Source organism: Ascaphus truei, chromosome 2, assembly GCF_040206685.1.
Source record: "Ascaphus truei isolate aAscTru1 chromosome 2, aAscTru1.hap1, whole genome shotgun sequence".
Taxonomy (NCBI): Eukaryota; Metazoa; Chordata; class Amphibia; order Anura; family Ascaphidae; genus Ascaphus; species Ascaphus truei.
In genome coordinates this window covers 188,341,861-188,360,471 of record NC_134484.1, presented here as the reverse complement: position 1 = coordinate 188,360,471, position 18,611 = coordinate 188,341,861, and the positions used below count along the sequence as shown (strand labels likewise).

General features: G+C 45.5%; 1 long non-coding RNA gene across 1 annotated transcript in view; it reads right to left on the bottom strand.

Annotated features, from left to right (window-relative positions):
• Positions 1-14,375, bottom strand: part of LOC142487038 (uncharacterized) — a 45,151-nt gene extending 30,776 nt beyond the window's left edge. Inside the window, exons 1-2 of the long non-coding RNA XR_012799117.1 lie at positions 14,298-14,375; positions 5,176-5,274 (exon numbers count right to left, since the gene is read on the bottom strand). This is a non-coding gene — a long non-coding RNA (uncharacterized LOC142487038). The remainder of the gene's footprint in view (positions 1-5,175; positions 5,275-14,297) is intronic.
• Positions 14,376-18,611: the final 4,236 nt, after the last annotated feature.

The following is an 18,611-nucleotide window of genomic DNA, read 5'->3' as shown; positions in this document are numbered from 1 at the left end:
CCTCTCTCTCTCTCTCTCTCTCTCTCTCTCAGACCTCTCTCTCTCTCTCTCTCTCTCTCTCTCAGACCTCTCTCTCAGACCTCTCTCAGACCTCACTCTCTTTCTCTCTCTCTCTCTCAGACCTCACTCTCTCTCAGACCTCACTCTCTCTCAGACCTCACTCTCTCTCTCAGACCTCTCTCTCTCAGACCTCTCTCTCTCTCTCTCTCAGACCTCTCTCTCTCTTTCTCAGACCTCACTCTCTCTCAGACCTCACTCTCTCTCTCTCAGACCTCACTCTCTCTCTCTCTCAGACCTCACTCTCTCTCTCAGACCTCTCTCAGACCTCTCTCTCTCAGACCTTGCTCTCTATCTCTCAAACCTCTCTCTCTCTCAGACCTCTCTCTCTCTCAGACCTCTCCCTCCCTCTCAGACCTCTCTCTCTCTCTCTCTCTCTCTGACCTCACTCTCTCTGACCTCACTCTCTCTCTGTCAGACACAGACAGACACTCTCTCTCAGAGACACCCACCCACCTGCAGCCCGTTTTTCACACCCACCCACCCGCAGCCCGTTTTTCACACCCACCCACCCGCAGCCCGTTTTTCACACCCACCCACCCGCAGCCCGTTTTTCACACCCACCCGCAGCCCATTTTTCACACCCACCCACCCGCAGCCCGTTTTTCACATAGCAGCCCGTTTTTCACAAAGCAGCCCGTTTTTCACACCCACCCACCCGCAGCCCGTTTTTCACAGCAGCCCGTTTTTCACACCTGCAGCCCGTTTTTCATACCCACCCACCTGCAGCCCGTTTTTCACAACCACCCACCCACCTGCAGCCCGTTTTTCACAAACAGCCCGTTATTCACACCCACCTGCAGCCCGTTTTTCACACCCACCCACCTGCAGCCCATTTTTCACACCCACCCACCTGCAGCCCGTTTTCACACCCACCCACCTGCAGCCCTTTTTTCACACCCACCCACCTGCAGCCCATTTTTCACAACCACCCACCCACCTGCAGCCCGTTTTTCACATCCACCCACCTACCCACCGACTTGCAGCCCGTTTTTCACAAAACCTGCAGCCCGTTTTTCACAACCACCCACCAACCTGCAGCCCGTTTTTCACAAAACCTGCAGCCCGTTTTTCACAGCAGCCCGTTTTTCACACCCACCCGCAGCCTGTTTTTCAGAAGCAGCCCGTTTTTCACAACCACACACCCACCCACCTACCTGCAGCCCGTTTTTCACCCACCCACCTGCAGCCCGTTTTTCACACCCACCCACCTGCAGCCCATTTTTCACACCCACCCACCTGCAGCCCGTTTTCACACCCACCCACCTGCAGCCCTTTTTTCACACCCACCCACCTGCAGCCCATTTTTCACAACCACCCACCCACCTGCAGCCCGTTTTTCACATCCACCCACCTACCCACCGACTTGCAGCCCGTTTTTCACAAAACCTGCAGCCCGTTTTTCACAACCACCCACCAACCTGCAGCCCGTTTTTCACAAAACCTGCAGCCCGTTTTTCACAGCAGCCCGTTTTTCACACCCACCCGCAGCCTGTTTTTCAGAAGCAGCCCGTTTTTCACAACCACACACCCACCCACCTACCTGCAGCCCGTTTTTCACCCACCCACCTGCAGCCCGTTTTTCACAGCCACCCACCCACCTGCAGCCCGTTTTTCACAAAAGCAGCCCATTTTCACACCCACCCACCTGCAGCCCGTTTTTCACAAAAGCAGCCCGTTTTTCATAACCACCCACCCACCTGCAGCCCATTTTTCACAAAGCAGCCCGTTTTTCACAGCATCTTGTTTTTCACATAGCAGCCCGTTTTTCACACCCACCCACCTGCAGCCCTTTTTTCACACCCACCCACCTGCAGCCCTTTTTTCACACCCACCCACCTGCAGCCCATTTTTCACAACCAAGCAGCCAACCACCTGCAGCCATTTTTCACACCCACCCACCCACCTGCAGCCCATTTTTCACACCCACCCACCTGCAGCCCGTTTTTCACATCCACCCACCTACCCACCGACCTGCAGCCCATTTTTCACAAAACCTGCAGTCCGTTTTTCACAACCACCCACCAACCTGCAGCCCGTTTTTCACAAAACCTGCAGCCCGTTTTTCACAGCAGCCCGTTTTTCACACCCACCCGCAGCCTGTTTTTCAGAAGCAGCCCGTTTTTCACAACCACAAACCCACCCACCCACCTGCAGCCCGTTTTTCACACCCAGCAGCCCGTTTTTCACACCCACCCACCTGCAGCCCGTTTTTCACAAAGCTGCAGCCCGTTTTTACACAGCCCGTTTTTCACAGCCACCCACCCACCTGCAGCCCGTTTTTCACAAAAGCAGCCCGTTTTTCACACCCACCCACCTGCAGCCCTTTTTTCACAAAAGCAGCCCGTTTTTCATAACCACCCACCCACCTGCAGCCCATTTTTCACAAAGCAGCCCGTTTTTCACAGCATCCCGTTTTTCACATAGCAGCCCGTTTTTCACACACACACACACACACACACACACACACACACACACACACACACACACACACACACACACACACACACACACACACACACACACACACACACACACACACACACACACACACACACACACACACACACACACCTTGGTGCTGCCTCTGTCTGGTGGCTCTGTAGCTGCAATACCGGGCAGGCTGCAGCCCCATTGGATGGGAGCAGTGACCGCTCCTCCGCTTCCCCTGCCAGGGAGACCCGGCGCCGGCTTCAGAGGTTTTATTTTTTTTTAAAATTAACTAGCAGCCCTTGTTTCCCGCTGCTGGCGGCCCTGATCGCGGCGCCCCTCTAGCCAAGCCGCGGCGCACCAGGGCGCCGGGGCGCACACTTTGGGAAACACTGTATTATACAGTGATTTTAACAGTAACTACTGCTTATAATAAAATAGGATACCTATGGAAAAAATAAATGGTTAAAAGTTATAAAAGACATCACATATTCAGATAATAATCAAATGCTTTTGTATAGGACTTCACACTAAATTTCTTGTAATATAATCTCTTTACACAGTGCCGAACACACTGACAGCGTTATTTTTTTAAAGACACTGAGAGAAAAATTTCAGAGCTTGTTTATCTTGGGCAATTTGCCAGCCCGGGCGTTTCGCCAAAAAAGACCTTGAGAGTGCAGAGCAGATAACAAAACAGTTTCTCAGTCTTCTAAATATTAATTACTGGATTGAAACTTCAGCTCAAAGTTAAAAATGGAGTTCTCTCCACAGCAATAAAAACGAAAAAATTTATGGCCTCTCAAAAATAAAAATATGGCTTCAAAAATAAAAATGGGACAATGAACTAAACTGAGGTTAGATCAATTTATGAACACACCATATATAATTTAAACAATACGTGCGAGCTTAAAATCTCTTTGCAACATATCCTAATCCTATAGAAATGCAATTGACGTGTTTTTACTGGTTTACACACAATACAGAAACCACAATACAGACACACAAAGAACATAGACACAAACTTCTCTCCTACACAGCGAATCAACTTCTCATAAATAACCTGCTTTTAAACTAATTTTTTTTTTTTTATGCTCCGGAGCTTTTGAGTTAACTTTTCGTATCTTTTGCACATTCCTTTGGAGAAAAAGGGGGGTTTTGGCGCGGTCTGTGCTGCTGTTATTCTGATTCTCTTTCTAGTTGCCATTAGAACAGAAGGAAAAATAATATTTTCTGGTTTAAAAGACCTATTCGTGTGGCCAGTACGAACAAACCTTTTAAATTGTTACCAGTTACAGGGCTACTCCCATTCTTTTCCATTCTCTTCTCTTCTCTCTCTTAAGGCTGCACTGCAATTACTACAAAATGTCCTGCCTTTTCTTTTTTTCCAATTCAAAACACTTTCTGTCCCTTCCAAACACTTTCTGTCCCTTCGAAACAATATACACAGTCTCTAATTGTATCCCAATTTCTGCATATAAACCTTTCATAAAAATAACCCTCAATACCTACTTCCTCAACACCATCATATGCCTTGATTATCTATCGGCAAATTCACTTGCTATTTCTTTCCTATTCACTTTCTTTTTAACTTGTTATTATATTAACTTCTGTCCTGGCAATGGTAAAAATAAATGCAACGGGACCCTCCTGTCCCTCAACAGAATTCTTTTGACCCATATTAATGTAAGGTATGTTTCCCTGTGGGATTCAAAAACACACGAGACGGCGCTCCCTGAGCTTATCAATCCCACAGAAAAATACCCCTCTTTTATTTAAACATCTGCGCAATTTGTTGATAATAGTACAAACAGTGCCATTCTCTGGCCAACAAAATATATTTATATTGTCTCTTTTCGTTCTCTGTATTCATTCTTATTATTTTCGTCTGCAGACACACAATCCTTTGAGAATTTTTGGTTTCCCATTATTCCCCTGTTACAGAAATCAAATTTAATTGACCTGTACAATACTTCTTCGGCTACAGAAATCAAATGTAATTGACCTGTACAATACTTCTTCGCCTACAATAATCAATGTTAATTGACAATGTACAATACTTCGGCTACAGCAATCAACTGTTAATTGACCTGTACAATTTAGCGTTACAATAATCAGCGCAAGCTGATTACGTACAACTCTTTTGGCATGTTATTGTTCTGAATAGTGTAAATATGCAAATAAGGACCTGTCACGAGACTGTTCCCCATTCACATTTTCTCACCATAACTATACCAACTTGAATCACTTCAGCGGGTCCAACCCAGTCCTGATAAACCTTATACTTTTATAACATGGATTCAGATAAGACATTCTAACCAGATATCCATGAAATAACTTGGTATGTTAATGACAAAACAGAGCAAATGTACAATCAGGGACCCGTCCTGCTCAGACAACAAAAATATTTATCACAACCCCGGACGGTCTGAAAACAATCCCTTTAAGCATACAAACACTCACCTTCATCACCAAAACACCAAAACTTTTAACCGGACTCTTACCATAGCCCCTAACAACTCTTACACTTTATAATGAATACAGGAACAGAGAATAATACATTATTGTGAAACTGCTAGGGATTCTTACTCGTCACATCAGATAAGACACCATTCAAAAATCAGCTCCACGCACCACTCAAAAACAATTTAATCAGGCTGTTTGTCTAAAAAATACAGGTAGCCTTACCTTGATTCATATGTGAGCGCTCAGGTTTGAGTGATGGAGGAGTGATTCATCCGGGTGCTCGATTCCGATGATATTGAGTCCCTATTCGGAATGCACCATCTGAGAAAAGCGTAAATAAAAAACACAGTCTGAGGTTATTTTGAAACAGAATAACACGTGAATTTATTCAAGTCAAGTGCACAACGGAGACAGCTTTTGAAAAAAAGCTCTCTAACAATAACACGGTATGCCATATATTTATACCCTAAAACCTAAAGCTCCACCCCTTTATGGGGGGGGCTTGCACGTCACTAAATATTACCTCATTTTGTAATACATAACAATACTAAAGCTGATGTCATTTTGTAATACATAATAATACTGAATAACTGTATCTAAGCTAAAAATCATTATGGGGTTAAATGTGATGTCAGTTCTGCCTCTTGGCACATTGTGTGAGAAACAGTTTATCTTAGACTACTAACGAGGCTTTCTCATAATATCTGGCCTGCTTACACTTTCAATTTGGAACCTGATTGGATGAGGAAAGATCAATAAAGTCAGCTAAGAGCGAAAATATTCCATTCTCTGCTTCACACGTTTGTTCATACAGAAATGAAACACAGAAATGAAACACAGAGACAAGACAAGATGGCGGATTGAAATATTCAAACAAAATGGCTTCATCCTAATGCTGTTATGTCAGACCCCCTAAAGTCTCAACTTCGTCAAAGGGTTTCCTGACCAAAGCAGACATTCAGATGCCAGGCTTGAGGGAGGGGGGCTAGGGAAATAAGCCCCTGATTAGAATAATATCCACCCAGTGGGCAGGTATTACAGTGCCCCTCAGGTGAGGTGGCAAGGAGGGATTGGGTGCAGATAATTGTTCTCCAATGACTTGAACCCAATGCCAGAGTATAGGAGTGGAACTCCATATAAACGAGTGTAAGCTCTATACTCAGTGTCTTCGTGTCTTTTCGTGATGTGTTCATCTGAACCTGTAGTGCTAAATGAAGTGCCAATCCTGTATCCTGATGGCTTCATTGTTCAACACTTAAGTAAGTGCTAATTCTTGTGTGTTATTTGTATATCTTGTGTGTTCACCTTCTTTAAGGAATAAACTATATTTATTATATCAAAGTCATGTTCAATTCAACCCAATTATTTTGGTGTGTATTATAACCTATCACTAGCTACCGTGACACCAATAAAGAGCTGCTGCTAATTGAAAGAGACCTTGCATGGAGACTGGAATCTCTCATCCCTGGGAAGGGATTCTGCAGTAGGGATTCCACCCCGTATCCCTGGGGCCTACTACAGATGGAGGCGCTGCACCATTAGAAGGAGAATGAAGGCATCCACCCCAGAAACCTGTCCTGTTGTCCCCCATGTCATCGCGGGAGACCCAGGCCCTCCTGTTCCCAGCAGGTATGCACCAAACTCAGACATGTAGCCAGACCTTGAGACACCCTAGGGTACCCGATATGAGATTGGATGGGGGTACATGGGCTACGATAGATAGATAGATAGATAGATAGATAGATAGATAGATAGATAGATAGATAGATAGATAGATTTCAGAGTGTTTGTCTGTGTGTCAAGTCAGTCACTGGGTGTTGTATCTGGTAGGCATCTGTGTATATGGCACATGAAATCATACTGGTGATATCACAATGAGCTGCAGACATCCTGAGCCTTTTATATATATATATAGATCAGTGCCACAACCATAAAACCAGACAATAGGAAAGGAAATCTATGTCCCGGAGAACCTTCAATCTAAGTGGTATGTCAGGACACTTACACAGACAGCAGGTGAAGGAGTACTGTAAGTGCAGTAGATGGCAATACTGGACCACGATTATTGGTACGTATGTGTGGGCGGGGGGGCAGTTGTCATGAGTCCAGGCTACTGAAATGCTTCATTCAGAAGTTTAACTTGAAGGTAGGGAGAAAGGTACTTGCCATATACTAAATGTGAGGGACTTTCTCTAGTATGGGGCAGTGAGGGAAAGACTACAGAGCAGTAGGGATGGAATGTGTACAAAGGAGACATGATCAGAACACAGAAGACAAACCAGTACATAGCGAGAAATCAAATTTATGAGATAGGGAGGAGTAGAGGGCCTTGGTAATAATGAGAACTTTCTAGGTGTAGGCATTGGTCAAAAATGCCTGTAGTAGTCAATAAAGAGATAGCTGGCTGGTTCATACACTAAATATCTGATGAAATACGTCACTCATACCGTATAAATGCTTATCAATATAAAAATACAGTGCAAGAGTTTTTGTTCTCTGAAAATAATAAGAAACTCTGCTATATTTCAGATAATTTAAAACGACATTATTTTCTCCTATCTTCGGTACGGTACAATTCAGAATGTACAGTATCTCGTTCTACTTTTTTTTTTTAAATCTAATTTTCCCATTAAACTCTATGGCTGCCTGCATTTTTTTAATTATGTCAAAGGATAAGTATCCACCCATCACAGCAAAATGAAAATGGAGGATTGGGGGTGACGTAGAAGGCAGGCATACTTGGGTAAAGCTCCATTAAGAGTCTCATAAATCGCTCCTTTCATGCTGGTATAGATGCTGTCCTATGCATGGATAAACTCATTTACAGAAATCCTTGCTTTTGGACAAATTGTATAGTATGGCTGAGAGCAACAATGTCGAAATAGGATAAGATTAAAAGAGACACTTCTCATATGGTTGATGGTGCCATGGCAGAAAATACTATAGGGTTTATGTTTAAAGGCAAAAGGAGAGCATTATAACTGTATCATATGAATCACATCTTTATACAATATATGGAGAGATACCTTTGCACAAAAAGGGACACACCTGAGATACCTGGATATATGCTAGTTTGGATATGCAAAGCATAGTCAAATGACTTGGCATATATTCCAGGTATATGAGTATGTAACTTTTTGTGCACAGATATCTCTCCCCATCTTTTATAAAGATGTGTTGGGGGAGGTGTATATATATACACACACTAATAAAAAAGACTCTTTAGGAAAAGGAGAGAAATTAGTAAAGAAAATCTTTCAAGTTGAATACAGTAATGATTAGGGTTTTTACAAGCTTTAACCCCCTCCATCAGCAGCTACTAAAAAGAAAAATGTGGAAAAAGAGGGTGGTATATGCTTTTTATTAATACTAACAAATAAACCAGGTACAAATTCTTCAACTTTGGAAAAAATAATTTTGTAAACTCTTGGTTACAATGGACAATACAAGTGTGACGGTGCTCGTCTCAAATCAGGAAGCAGACCCACTGGGCTGAGGTAGCGATGCAAATAAACCCACTAGAGCCCAGGGACAGAGTCCTGTAAGAGTATCCGAAGTCGGTAAGCAGGCAGGGGTCAGGGCTGGTGGCAGTGTTGCAAAGGAGACAGGCAGAGGTCAGGCCTGGCAGAGAACAGCGAGGTCGGGGTCACGGTCCGGGGTCAGCAACAGGGGAATCAAAACAGACAGAAGGGTAAAGTGTGACAGCAAAGACCAACGACAGCTGCAAATGTAGCAACTTTGCTAGGCGACTCCCACTAGGAACTGCAGCCTTATATAAGATGATTTCCAGGGTAAACTATGCAGAAAACCCAAACAGTGCATCTAAACCTTCAGCACATGTAAATGTCCATAAGAAATGTATAGCAGTAACTGGGTAAATAAAGCAGCAGTTCCTCTTGCCCAACAATTGTAGGAATATATATGCAGTGAGTTGAAAAAGTCACATTAACTTGATTGAAGTATAACAATCTGAGTAAGTGAGTAAACATGCACTTTGTAACATTACTCACTGTCTTCCTTGTAGGCAGAGTGGCGTGAACTGCACAGCGTGCTCCAATCCAAGCAGCAGCAGCAGCAGCAGCAGCAGCACAGAGAGAACAGGAAACGGAGGGCGGTGCACAGCCGACGAAAACTCCCCAAGGCAAGGTAAGTGCAGTAAAACTACTATTTATTGGCACATAAGGGTTAAAAAAACACTCTAAAGCGTTTTGCGCGGGAGGCGCTTTATCAAAGAGACTATATATTAATATATAGACTATATAGTCTCTTTGATAAAGCGCCTCCCGTGCAAAATGCTGTAGAGTGTTTTTTTAACCCTTATGTGCCAATAAATAGTAGTGTTACTGCACTTACCTTGCCTGGGGGAGTTTTCATCGGCTGTGCACCGCCCTCTGTTTCCTGTTCTCTTGTGCTGCAGCCTTATATAGCAGGCTGCCAGTACCCAAAATGGCCACAATGAGCAGAAAGGGCAGGTGAGTTGGAAAACCCAAACTGGCAGCAAAACCCGGCACTGATCGAGCAGAATCCTTACAAGAGGCCTCCATTTCCAAGATCTAACATAGTTTAGCCTGGCCTGTCTGATTAGGTTTCTGATGTAGAGATTGGTTTACCCCCCCCCCCCCCCCCACACACACACATACACATACACACATACAAAAAGTACTCATGTAGCCCTGAGACTTAAGTGAAGGAGTGCCATGTTCGATAGGGTGAGGCTCCCTGTCCTTCCCCCATTTAGCTGAATTCGATAGGGCTTCTGGGAGGGTAGTGACGCGACTGGGGCCCGACAAGAAGGAAGATTCTAATTTTGGGCTATGGGGTGGGAGCAGGCATTCCGCACCTCTCCCGCAAAGAAATTGCTCTTCCTCCAGCTCCATGTAGAGGCCCGGTCCATGGTAGGTTGGTGCAGAAGCTGCTCAGGGTTTCTGAGTGGAGCTATTGGTTGGAGGCGGAAGCAGAGTGAAGTGGAGTGAAATCTATGCCCTCCCAGTTACCATGTGTCGGGGAGCCAGAGCAGCATGCACTCAGGCATGCTAGGTCCCTGGAGAGGAGAACCTGTAGCGTAGTGGGGTTAAAGGCAGGTTTATTCTCAGCCAGAAGCAGAATAAGATTGGAAAACTCTGAAAATGTTCTACGGTGTTGGTTTTAAGTATACTGTACAACTGTTTGAGTTTACTTCCTGCCCTGCTCACATTTAGGCTGTATCATTAGCTGCAACAATCCAATGTTTAACTATTTATTTACCCTGGGTGAATTTGCATATCCTTTCTTTCTAGGAGTGTGTTACTGGCGGGATGCCAACTGTTCTTATTGAGAAGGTGTTTGGTTTATAGTCACTTTAGAAGATGGGACTTTGATCAACCACAGATCCAGTATTTCCATTCAGATTCAGTTGTGTAATAAATTATGCAACATCATCTTGTGTACAAGTGAAAGGGAAAGATTCAGACACCTTGGCCACAACAGTAGAGAGCAGTTTATGCAGATTGTCCTGATTTCCAGAGGCTTTGAAGTGGGTGATTTTAGGAAAACTATAAAAGAATGAAAATAATTATATTTCATCTTTAAGAATTATTACTTTTGTTTCCAAGTTCGGTTTATCCCTAGAGACCCTGAATTTGGAAACAGAGCCTGCAGTGTCGGCAGGTCATAGCTGCAGGTGGAGCAAGCCTTCGGTAAGACCGGCTGGGGGTAAGAGGAGGGTCCTGGAACTCAGGCCCACTGGCTCCCATCTTCTTAGCAAGTGGCCCCCATGGGGAAGGGAGATGGAGTGTTCCTCTTGGCAGCCCCTTGGGTGGTGAGGTGCTCCTGTTGGGTGGGTTAACCCAGTGGGTGGGGCAATTGGCCTTGTTAGGTGGAAAATTGGGGAGAATGGTCACCCAAGATTGGGCCTCACAGCAAATTATAGTGGTTACTAGATGGGATGTTGATGGGCTGGTATCGTGGGCATTGGGTGAGCTCAGTGGGAGTGGGTCCCTGCCGGGAGCCGAGACTTTCAGCTTTACTAAGGGGTGTCCTGTCAGCTCTGGAGAACCATGAAAGGGGTCCTTCTGCTGTCCATGGAGGTGCTCTCTTGCTAGTACCCATGCATGGTGCTGTTGCGGCCTCTGGCGTGGCAGCAGTGTGGGATGGGGTTCTGCTTTGACTACTTGGGGTCAATTCTTGCGTGGCTGGGGGCGAGGAGTGATTGTTTTACCAGCTGAGGTGAAGAAGATTTGGGGGTGTAGAATATTACATGCATGGTACTTTGTCATACAAGCCCCCTACTCAGGTAACTACAGGGGAACATGGGAATCAGAGATGGATAACTCCAAGGGTTTTTTCAAGGTTATGATAATCTGCAATGTTAGGTTACGGCTGCCTAAATGTGAACCCTTTCTACGAGAGGTGGGGGGGGGAAGTCAGTACCCTAGTAATTTGCCTTCACCGTATTTTGTTCATCTACACTGTGTGAGGATCCTGGGAAGCTCCTTTTTTCGGTTGAGCTGCAGCAAAGACTTGGGGCCAGTATCTTTCGTTTTTATTTTTATTTTCTTTGGTTTGATATTATTCCGTCATTTGAAGGTATCATTATCCTTCTAATTTATTTAGGCAGCGCCCCAGTCCCTCCCTTATCAGTACCCCAGTAGGGGAAGATCTAGTTGGGATCAAGGACAATTTTTTGACAAAACAGGGAAGTCCCATATGACAAGGAGACAAAGGGTAAGTAAGACATTGGGGAACAAATATATTAACTACAACAAGAGGTATTAGCAGATGATAGGACCTAGTAATCCGATCAACCAAAGAGTGGGCCTTCTGGTAAGTTAGAGGCAGGAGAAGTCCAGGAAGAGGATGAACCAGAGACTGCGTGTTAGTTAATTCCCTACAAATGCAAAGTCACAGGATATTCTAGTGATTATTTTGATCATAGCTAAGCTGGGATACCTCTCTTTCAATATAGTAGAAGTGAATGTAATACCTTTGTGGAAGGGAAGATAAAAGGATCAGGCGCTGTCATCATTCCGGCCCATAGTACTCCCCACAGACCTATAGGGGCACACAGAGGAGCTAGGTTCAGACAATGGGCTAGTTAGAACAAGAATAGTCTATGAGGAGAGTTGCCATCTTACTTTGGGTATAAACCCCACCTGGTCTGTTATTTTCTTTGCTTGTTCAAGTTTCTGTCTTGCAGGTCAGCAGTCACGGTTTCCTTTGTTCCTTAGCACTGCATCTTCTCCTGTTCCCTTTCATCTGGCTTCTAGTTTCTGAGTTTTTCAGGTACCGTCTTGTTTTTGTCTAGTATTCCCTTTGCATTTACTGTCCCATATTTCATTTGTCCCCTGCTACTATTGCTCTTGCATTTTACCACAGCAGTTTCTTGAAGTTAACTTTAGTTTGTCTAGTTATTCTTTTTGCACTTTTTGCCCCTCCTGCTTTTTGTCTGTCCCTTAGCTACCATAGTTTTTTGGTGTAGCTCTGCACATTTTACAGACTTTTTGTTTCTTTTCATTTCCATTTTGTTTTCCCAATCTTAGAATTTAATGCAACACAAAATAATACCAGTTTTGATATATTTCTGTCTCCTGTATTTGTGGGTTTCCATGTTACTGCCAAGGGTTCTATACATGCTGTTAGATTGACAAACCCAAGCTATCAGTCACTCTTAGATAGATGGATATGGGGGGGGGGTATTGTATTTTGGAAGGCATTGTATTTTGGAGGATATTTTATTTTGGGGGTGGTATTGTAATTTGTATGTGGATGGAGGGGGGATGAGGGAGAGGGGAGTAATTAAGTGATAGCGGAAGGGGGAAGATGGAGATTTGTCCCCTGCTACTATTGCTCTTGCATTTACCACTGCAGTTTCTTGCAGTTAGATTTAGTTTGTCTAATTATGCCCTTTAAAGTTTTTGCCCCTCCTGTTCTATGTCTGTCCCCTAGCTACATTACCATAGCTATTTGGTGTACTGTAGCTCTGCACATTTTGCAGACTCCCTTTTGTTTTCCCAGCCTACAACATTCTAAGGAATAATCTCCTATATAATGTGCTCACTGATCCGGACCAGGAAGTGAAACCGTTGCTAGTTCCACAACAGCAGAGGAAAATTATGTTTGACTTGGCCCACTGTTACCTTCTTGGGAGACACATTGGTGGGGAAAAAACTTTGATAAGAGTACTGTGATTGCAGTACTAGGTGATCTGGAGCAGTTGGCATGCAGTGACCAAGCTTGAGATAGAGCTTATTTGCTGTTACTTCTTCACCATGCTGTTCTCACAATAAACAAACAAGTAAGGAATCTAAGAGTACAAAATGGGATTTATTTTCATTTAAAATAAATTTTGCTGGAGGCGCATGCGCAGCGGCTAGGTGTATGGATGCCTAATTGAGAGGCTCCGTCCCGGCTGGCACTAATATAGCTAATTAATAACAATAAAAATCTGAAATAAACAGTGAAAAGCAGTGATCTAGCGATCGGAACCCCCAAGGATGCCCAAAAAAGCAGTCACACGAAAAAGAACTTCGTTAGTGACAGATTATTTTCAAAAAGGTGATCCAGCCCCCGCAAGTGGAGGGGAAGACAGAGGGCCGATGGCGGGCTCAGATTCTGAGAGTGACAGATCTGCGAGCAGACCGGCAAGTAGAGCGGGGACGGGGACCAAGACTGGGTCACGAGGACAGACATGAAGGCTTTCTGCTCTGAGATGAAAACCTTCTTCCAAAAGGAGCTTTGGAAGCTCAGAAAAGACGTAGACAGTATAGGGGAACGGACAAACACACTGGAAAATAAAATGGACGTACACTCTAACTCCTTACAAAAGAATGACAAATCTATGGCCCAAATGCACAAAATGATATCTGACCTGCAAGACCGACAAGAGGACTCTGAAAACAGGGACAGGCGTAATAACATCCGCCTTAGAGGGGTCCCTGAGTCAGTGTCAGACCCTGAAGAATTCACATCAAACTGGCTCCAGCACATACTGCCCGACAAAAGTGAAGCAGAACTGCAGTTTGACAGATGCCATAGGGCCCTGCGGTCTAGACCACAACAAGGAGACCCCCCAAGGGATATAATAATTCGGCTCCACTATTTTAAAATAAAGGAGAGTGTGTGTCAAATCGCAAGAACCGCCAAGACCCTGGAATTTGAAGGGGTACGTCTGCAAGTCTATCAAGATCTGGCCCCACAAACCCTAATAAAACGGAGAGCCCTCTCAGCCATCACCAGTACCCTCTGGGACAATGGGATCCGTTACCGTTGGCTTTTCCCTTTTGGGCTAATGGTGATAAAGAATGGAGTGGCTTTCACCTTAAAGCACCTGGAGGGGGGCGCAGAGTTTTTAAAAAAACTGGGCTTACCGACTTCATCCATGAGTCCTGAACACCGGGCCACGTGGAAGCTCCTGCACCGGAGGCTGACTGGCAGCGTGTGGAGCCTGCAGGAAGTAAGCGCAAGGATTGAAAGTTTCCCCGTAGTTATCAGTTCCCAAGCCAGGAATTAAAGGAGCCTTCCCCGGCTCACAGCACTGCTGATGGAGTTATTTAGAGATCTGTTTCCCTCTGGTGGCGGGAAGAGCATGGTGCGGCCATTTTGCTGCTATGTGGGGAAGATAGACGAGACAGCGACCTCCTGGTGACGGGAAATGAAACAGCGGCCATCTTACACAGTCTATGGAAATCTGCGATGAGCGAGACCCCTGGAGGCGGAAGGCGGCATAGCGGTAAAGAAGATCCTGGGAGACAGAATGGCGACTGGATCCCTCTGGTGTCGTGAGAGAGGAGAGGAGCAGGGAGCCGAGAGAGGTGACGTCATCTGGAGACGGAAGCAGAGCGGGGCAGGATGCCAGAGGCCGGAAGGGGACGGAGACGGATCAAACATGGACGACGAGCTGCAAGACCAACAGCAGCATACTATAAGTTGCCATCACCAGCGGGAGGGGACAGGGAGAGATGACTTAGAGGAGATAGGAAGCGACCCGGGGGAGGGATAAGCCTCTAGAGGGAGGGAGATAGATGACAAAGAGGAAGAGAGGAGGAAGAGAGTAAGGGAGGACAGGGGACCGAGGAGGGGATGATCCGGTGAGGTGGGGGAACAAGGAGAATAGAGGAGAGAGAAGGAGGAAGAGGGTAAGAGCGGAATAAAGGCTAGGGGGGGGGAGAGAAGGGGGGGAGTAAGATGAGATCAGGTTCGGATGAGGAGAGGGGGAATCTGGGGTGGAGAGAAAGAGGGTGAGAAGAAAGAAGGCCCCAAGCAGAAGCATAAAACGAGTAAGTAGGGGGTACCATAAGTTAGGTTAGGAGAACAAAGGAGGGGTTAACCTAGCCCAGAGGCCAGGAGGGCTAATAGAACAAGCCAGATGAGAGGATTAGATAGGAGGTTTACCCCCATCCTGGTGTAGTACATTATCATTAACATGTCTCTCCAATCCCTACAGCCGAGACCTACCAGAATGTCGAGAAGGGAGCGGGGGGCTGTACGGATATGAGGGGTGGCCGTCATGAGGGCTCCCACCACGACTCACAGCTGCTCCGCGACCAGTGAACAAAAGCACAGCGGGTCCAGCATAAGCGGAACCTCCAAAACAGCACAAAAGAGTCCGGTAGCATGTGGTGGGAGGGAAGGGAGGGAGGGGGGTGGGAAGGTTATGGCTGCAAGATCTCAGAAAGAGGACTGGAATGAGGGCCAGAGTCTACATACAAATTAGATTACTGGTTAACGTTAAGTGAGGTATCACTGACTTTGAGGAAACGTCCCCCCCCATGAGTTGGTCTAATGCAGCGAGGGAGGAGGGGTCACACAAAATGAACTCCGCCGCAATACAGAATCTTTCACTCCATAATTCGGGGACAGACACACAGCTGGCTGGGGACAATAACAAAAGTTTACTCAGTTACACTGTTACTAGATTCAGTCTTATACCTATATTGTTTTGAATAGGTACACTTGTTACCTAAAAGTTAAAATATGTTTTGATGATTGTAATAAAATGTGCCGGGATCGGGACCACCTGGGCCGACTGCCTGTGACTCGAACTGTGCAGGAATGGGCTTTACCATCATGCACAGACAAGTCCCTCGGGCACCCAGCCACAGACGATGGTTGGGGATAGGGAAGCCCCTTTTGGGCACTCCAGGGCGTGAGATTAGCTCGAGGGCCAAGGGACCGTTGCTGACCAGAATCAGCATCGGCCACTCAGTTGTTTTGTCCCTGCCTTTCCTTTCCTTCCTTTCCCCTCCACCCCCTCCCTATGAGGTGCGGGCTCAGAACCTAGCAGACGTATGGGAGCCACTAGGCTCGGGGGCCCGGGAGGCCTACACAAGAATTAGCACTTGCAGCGGTAAACACCACCCTGATGCACAATGTCTCTGATCATGATCTCACATAATACCAAAGGTTTAAACAGTCCAGGCAAACGCCGCATAGCGATAGCAGATTACAAACGCAAGCAGGCGGATATAGTATTTCTTCAGGAGACGCACTTCAGCAGCAAAAGTGCCCCTAAATATTGGGATAAGAGCTTTAAACGGTTCTATCTTTCCTCAGCAAGGACGGAAAAAAAAAGAGGAGTGGCGATCCTGCTGCATAACAATATCCCCTTTATAGAGGAGAAAGTTAAGAGGGACAAAGATGGTAGGTTTTTAATTATAGTGGGCACAATCCAAGCTCAGCCTATAACATTAGCTACGATTTATGCTCCGTGCGAGCAGGACCCCTCCTTCATTTGGATGTTCTTCGATACTTTGAGATCCGTTGCCAAAGGAGATATAATCGTGGCGGGAGATCTCAATGTGGCGATCAACCCGGGAATGGACAGGTCGGGACACTACAAGTCTAACAAGATAAAATATATGGAGGCTTTACAGAAGGGAATCAGAGAGAGTCATCTTGTAGACATTTGGAGGGAGATGCACCCACTAGAAAGAGACTACACTTTCTTCTCTCATCCCCATACCTCCTATAGCAGAATCGATTACTTCCTTGTCTCCGGCAGACTGGTCCCGCAGATCCCCCATTCAGGGATCCATGATATTTCATGGTCGGATCATGCACCCATAGAGCTACGCTGCACTCAAAAATTCCTAGACAGGCCAGGAGCAAATTGGAAACTGAATGAGGCTTTATTGAAAGTTTCACGGACAGATCAGATAATTAGCGAGGAAATAGATCAATTCTTCCACACTAACACAGGTAGTGTGCAGTCTCATTTAGTTCTGTGGGAAGCACACAAAGCAACCCTGAGAGGGACCCTTATTAAACTAGCAGCTAAACGAAAAAAAGAGAGAAATGCGAAAATCACATCCCTACAAATAAAGTTAAGAGACCTGCTTCTTAAGAATAAGTGTGATCAAGGTCCGGCCATACTTAAAGAAATACAAGATACTAGAATCGAGCTCAACTTAGTACTGACCTCCCAGGCAGACACCACATTGAGTTGGTCCAAGAGGCTATTCTATGATAAGTCAAACAAACCAGATACCTTACTGGCTAACAAATAGAGGAAACGACAGCCAAATTTTAGTATTCGGGAGCTTCGGCTAAAATCGGGGGCCAAAACAGCTAACCCAAAACTTATAGTGGAGGAATTCAGGAGCTTTTATGAGGATCTTTATAATGGAGAAAAAGTGGCACATAATGGTAAGACCAAAAGAGTCATGAGGGACTTCCTGAAGGGCTCACACCTACCAAGACTGACTGGTTCGGAGAGGGAAGATTTAGGGGCAGATTTCACTATAGAGGAACTTACCCAGGTTATTCAGAACCTCAAACCCTCGAAAGCACCAGGACCCGACGGGTTCTCTAATCTTTATTATAAAAAGTAAATTGAGATTCTGGGGCCCCATCTCCTTAGAATGTTCAATGCAGTGCTCGAGGGAGCGGAGTTCCCGGAACAGATGCTCCAAGCGTCTATCTCAGTAATATATAAGCCTGCGAAAGACCCATTAGATTGTTCGAGCTACAGGCCCATTTCGCTTATTAACACTGATATCAAAATCTACGCTAAATTGCTGGCCAATAGATTAAGTCATATCCTGCCCAGACTCATACATCCAGATCAAGTCGGGTTCATAAAGGGTCACCAAGCTTCAGATAACACCCGACGGATCATTGATCTGATAGATATAGCCAATACACGTAAGATCCCAGTTATGATGTTGAGTCTGGATGCCGAAAAAGCTTTCGACAGGATTGACTGGCCATACCTGAGGGCCACGCTTGGAGAGTTTGGGCTGGGGGCTCGGGTGATCAATGCCATCCTGTCACTATACCAAGGGCCGACAGCAAAAGTAGTCCACCAGGGATTCCCGGCGGAACTTTTCAAAATTAGAAGCGGCACGAGACAGGGGTGCCCATTATCCCCCCAACTTTTCGCAATGTGCATAGAACCCCTAGCAGCTCAAATAAGAAATAATCCCGACATTCGAGGAGTTGAAGTAGGATCTCAGACGCACAAGATAGCGCTTTTCGCGGATGACGTCTTGTTAACAATCTCTCAGCCGCTTACATCCCTGCCGAACCTATTCAACTTGTTAGGGAAATTCCACGACATATCAGGCTTTAAGATCAACCAATCTAAGTCTGAAGCCCTGAAACTAAGCCTCCCGAATGAGATTAAAAAATTGATACAGATCAATTTCAATTTTAATTGGCCAAAACAAGGGGTGAAGTACCTG